This window comes from Etheostoma spectabile, chromosome 20, assembly GCF_008692095.1.
Source record: "Etheostoma spectabile isolate EspeVRDwgs_2016 chromosome 20, UIUC_Espe_1.0, whole genome shotgun sequence".
In the NCBI taxonomy this organism is placed as follows: Eukaryota; Metazoa; Chordata; class Actinopteri; order Perciformes; family Percidae; genus Etheostoma; species Etheostoma spectabile.
In genome coordinates, this window is record NC_045752.1 from 20,027,202 (window position 1) to 20,032,293 (window position 5,092).

Consider the following 5,092-nt stretch of genomic DNA (forward strand, 5'->3'; position numbering starts at 1 on the left):
TAAAGACACCTGGACTCGGTCCAGACCAAAAGCCCAAAAGCCAGATTTGGCAAGACCAGTGGCTGAGACCGAGACAAGTCCAAGTCCATAGAAAAACGGTTTAGTACAGCCCTGCAGTACCTACGCTATATGTATTCAGTAGTTTAATCAAGCAGTCCCCAACCACGGGCTCAAGCTCCTCTAAAGGGTTTATGTGGACTGATGCTGTAGAGTAATTGTCCCTTATCTAGATATTTTAACTGTAGGCTAATGCTTACAATCGATAGAAGACTTTGAACAGTCTTTGCAAAGACTACAGTCTGACACCATCTCACATCTAAAGACAATCATCTCACATCTTACTTTACTACCAAGACTTAAAACTTAGGATATCAAACACTTTGGTTTTGTTGGAAGGTCCAGATGGGAAACAGACGGACTGGGACTGAGTTTTAGGACCACCTTCCACCCAACGCGACTGAGACGACGGGATCGCGCCCCCCTCTAGCGAGACTTTCAGGATTTCATTCCCATATTGGAGATTTGTCTGCGACTGCGGAATCGCTTGAGAAGCCGTTCAGTTTTAAGGTCGGGATATGTGTATAAAACTCAAGAATTTCAATTAGCATACATAATACATCTCAGTTAGTCTACAGTGGCACATACCGAAGGGTTGGGCGATATAGTGATATAAATTGTCAAAACAATATAAAAATGTCAATTGTATGTATTTTTTGATATTGTTTCTATCTCAATGTCGAATTTACGTCACTTGGATGATGCTTTACCCTCTTAACTATGCATGCAGGAGTAAAGCTGGAGCGAACCATGGAGGAAAATATACAAAAATAGGCTTTACCATGTGGTTATATCATATAGACAATTTATTTATAGGATTAGCACAAACCATTCTACATTGGGATACATATCATTATAAATTACTTATATCAGGGTCAAAGATTTTGGCCATGTGGCACATACATGCTTACACACCCATTTATACAAGGGCCAAAATTAGAAGGCAGTTCAAACTGAGGGTTCATCATGTTGCTGGGCCTCATAATAAATCATCAAACTGTAACGTTAACACCCACTTTTACAGACTTTCTTTTCTATATGTCTAGTTTAACAAATAATGATCACAGATCCACTGCAGCACAATAAAAGTGCTTTATTTGCTTTTTTGCAGAGCTACCATTTCGTGAGTAATTAGTCACTGAGGGGAAACACACGGAGTCAGACTTGTAAAATAAAACTGTTCAAAACTTTAAAAGAGGCCTATTATGTGCCTGGTAAAAGAAATGTCATTGATGCGAGCTGATGTCATTTTTCCAGGTATATTAGCCAAAGCGGAGCTCTGGTTTCTGTTAGGGGAGGACTGCAGAGTGCAAGGCGTCTTATGTGGCTTCAGAGTGTTTGACATTTTAATGAAAGATAAGGTCACCGTATCCGGACTCGCTCGGAAAACCTCGAAGTGTATCCTTACAAATGAGCCTTATTGTAAGCTCTGGTGATTTATGTTATGCATGTGGTCAAGAGAATAGTCATTCCACGTAGTAACTTCACTGTTAGTGGCCTGTTGGGGTCTAATAGAGGGTATGCTGGACTAGCCAGTCATACCTCAATTTCTACCAACTTATAGTAGTTTTTGTTTAGTTGGAAAAAAAACGAGATACCTCCCCGCCCCAGATATCAGCGTATAGTATCTAAACTTTGGTGTGTTGGCATTAATGATACCTAATCCTACAGAGCATAGACTTAGACTTCTCTTTATTAATCCTTTTGGGATGACTCCCGCAAGGAAATTGAGATTTCCAGCAGCAGTTTTCAGCAAGAAAAATTCAGCATAGAGAGAAAAAGAAAAAGACAGTATAAAGATAACAATACTAACAGTAATAATAACAATAAAACCTAGTCGCTGATGATTCTGATGACCCATTGACTTCTTGTCGTGCACTGCCATCAGATCAAACCTTCCCATTGACCAATACTTTGGGTGATCAAAATGTCTGAATTCTCCTTTAAAATGGGCTGTGAACAGGGGTGGAGCGAGGCAGCGGCTTCTGGGGCTCCACTGAATTTCCCGAATCTTTGAGGGTTTTAAAATAACTTAAACTCTGAGCCATTTCCCTTAAGTCTCTCCGCCGCTGTTTACGCCAAAACCAAATCCTGCTCTACCTACTGTTCATTATTAACAGTGACGATCAATTTGTTCCCTTTTCTTAGGTGACCGGAGGAAGGACTGTGTGAAACCTATTTGCATGCGTAATGGACAGTGTACAGTGTGACAGCTTCTAGGTGACAGGAGTGAAAATAGGTCATCATCATCATTTGTTGTGTTGTGGTTTCCAAACAATGAAGACAGTTGGAGAACAATTAGATACAAAACCGGATATAGGCTCTACAGGTCGATTCCTTTCCCTGGCAACTGTCACGTTTTCCCCAATGGATGTACAGATTTTTAGGCATTCTTTAATCAAGTGGCTTGCAAAATATTGCATATAGCTACCGTAAATGGAGCATGCCCCTGGACAGCCCCTTAAATTTGGGCTGACGTCTGGCTGTGAATATTCATGATTCAAGGTGCTGCCACACTGGGGTAAAGAGAGAAATCACAACTCTAACTATGATTTATTAATTTTGTTCGAGACTGCTGGCGAACCATAAATAAGTTGTAAGAAGGAAGCTACTGCCGGACTTTGGCGGTGTCTGTTCTACGGCCTGTAGCAGGGCTGTAGAGGTGTTTTCACCTCTTTTAACAGCTGTTTATGTATCGGAATGTGTGTATGTGTGAATGGGAACAGTTTTTGTGTTATGAGAGACAGGAAAATTTCCTTGTTGAATTACACTTTTATGATTCCTTTGTGATAGTGTGGTAGTGTCAGTTTGTGTTGTGCACACTGACTTGGGCCAAAAAGATAATATTAACATTAATGTTGTTTAATATAAAAATCACGATTCAATCACTGACTTTTAGAAAGATGTTTTTTTTATTGAACTTGAAACAGTAGAAACAGCCGTAAAATGCAACAGTAAAAACACCTTGAACTGTAAAAAAAAAAAACTTTTTGAATTCCTCCTCACGACACAAGATAAAACGAGACTTTACTGTCAAAAAGTAATGTGCAAATTATAGTTTTTTTTTCTCGATGTCAATGTTTTTTTGTGATAGTTCGGAGCGGAAATCTTAATACAATCAAAATTCCATTAATTGCACAGCCCTATTTGAAAGCTTATTCATATTCATATATTTCAAAGTCAAAGTCAAAGTCAAAGTCAGCTTTATTGTCAATTTCTTCACATGTCAAAACATACAAAGAAATCGAAATTTCGTTTCCCTCTATCCCACGGTGACAACAAGACATTTTAACCAATTTGGTCCACAGACAAACATAACATTCAAGTAAACAGTATAAAAAGTAAAAATAAGAAAATAATATTTATTATACAGGAAAGTTAGAAAAAGTAACATTACATTACAATAAAAAAACGGGCCTGACTCAGTTAAAAAAGCTTGTTCAATTGGCATGGGTAAAACATGTTGTTTAATCACTTCAATTTTATGGCTACAAAAATGGGATTGTCAAGCAGATAAACTGATCAATGCATATATAATAAAAGATTCTTGTATTAATACAGTATTGCCACTGAAAATATTGTTATACTCTGCTGTATCGGCTGTATCCCACTCTGGACTATTAGAGCTTGCATCAATGCCACCCATTGGTTATATAGTTCCTTTAGTGTGTAGTGATGGCTGTTTGCATAATGTTCTTAAACATCCTCTTAATTTCAGCTCTCATCTTGCTCAATCTGCCTTCAGGCTCTCTCTCGCACTTCTTCCCCGTCATCTGCTCTTCTTTTCATCCTCTTTCTCTTCTGTCACCTCCCACCTTCCCTTCCTCCTCCACCCCCTCCCTGTGTCTTCTCTTAAAAAGATTCCCGCATTAAAGACTCTGCTACGCCTCTTGAATACCAACCCAACTCTAGCATTGTCTGCAAACAGTGGGGGGTGGTGGGGTGGGGGTGGGGGGGGAATTCTCTACGTTTGAGGCGTTCCCCTAAGAGTAAGCACTACTCAGGAAAGACTGCTCTTCCATTGATGGGGCACATTAACAAATAAGTGGCTGGGTCCTCCACATTCCACTAAAAGGCAAATATGGACTGCAGCTTGAACCCCCCCCCCCCCCATAATGAAGAGCAGGTGTTTTCTCTCCACTATCTGTCTTTTGTGTCCCCCCCCCCCCCCCCCACCAGGCTTCAGTGAAGCAGTCCTGATTCCTCTGGAGGGAGAAACAATCAATACAATTACAGCTGTCAAAGCTCTTGTTACCCTTGGTGTGTACAATGCCGAGTTAGCCCCATAAAGATAAATAATGGCCGACTTTGCTACCATGGTAACCTTTCCAGATTTATTCCCGCCCTCTCTTGTTGCCCCCCCCCCCCCCCCCCCCCGCATGGTCTCCGTTCATACTCTGGTGCTGCAGAGTCAGTGTGGCCTGAGCAGACGTGAAAAGTGTTTCGTGCTTCTTGACATGACTCAAACACGGCCAGGGTTGGGGGGGAAAAATTGATACTATATATCTTCTATATATTTTCTGTGGCAATACTGTATCGATACAGAGGCGCCAAGTATGGATCTTTTATTATATATGTGTTGATCACTTTGTCTGCTTGACATTCCCATTTTGCAGCAATAAAATTGAAGTGAGGTGAACAAACAGAGAAATGTTTCTTTTTAGATGAAACAGATGTTGGCAAAATCGCAGAATATTGCAATATGTTTAAAATTGCAATAATATCGTAACGTGGCATAAGTATCGTGATGATATCGTATCGGGAGGCGTCTGGTGATTCCCATCCCTAAACACGCAGAGGGTCTAATTGCCGAGCACACGCCCCGCCAAGATTTTGTAACAAAGAAGAAGATTTTGTAACTGAGAAGAAGTCGCAGTGACCATACCAAGTACTGATTATTTCCATGGAGTCTGGTGGAGATATACTGTTCTATACACGCTAAAAGTACTGATTTTTTACATGGAGTCTGGTGGAAATATGCTGCTCTATACATACTGAAAGTACTGATTTTTTACATGGAGTCTGGTGGATATAT

At 40.3% G+C, this 5,092-nt stretch overlaps 1 protein-coding gene and 1 long non-coding RNA gene across 2 annotated transcripts in view; one reads left to right on the forward strand and one right to left on the reverse strand.

Moving 5' to 3' along the window:
* clmna (calmin a) overlaps positions 1–5,092 on the forward strand; it is a gene marked incomplete at its 5' end in the record, with an annotated part of 44,348 nt that overhangs the window by 17,126 nt on the left and 22,130 nt on the right.
* The window catches only part of LOC116669804 (uncharacterized), a 13,121-nt gene continuing 8,143 nt past the window's right edge, over positions 115–5,092 (reverse strand). The window contains exon 5 of the long non-coding RNA XR_004326856.1: positions 115–125. This is a non-coding gene — a long non-coding RNA (uncharacterized LOC116669804). The remainder of the gene's footprint in view (positions 126–5,092) is intronic.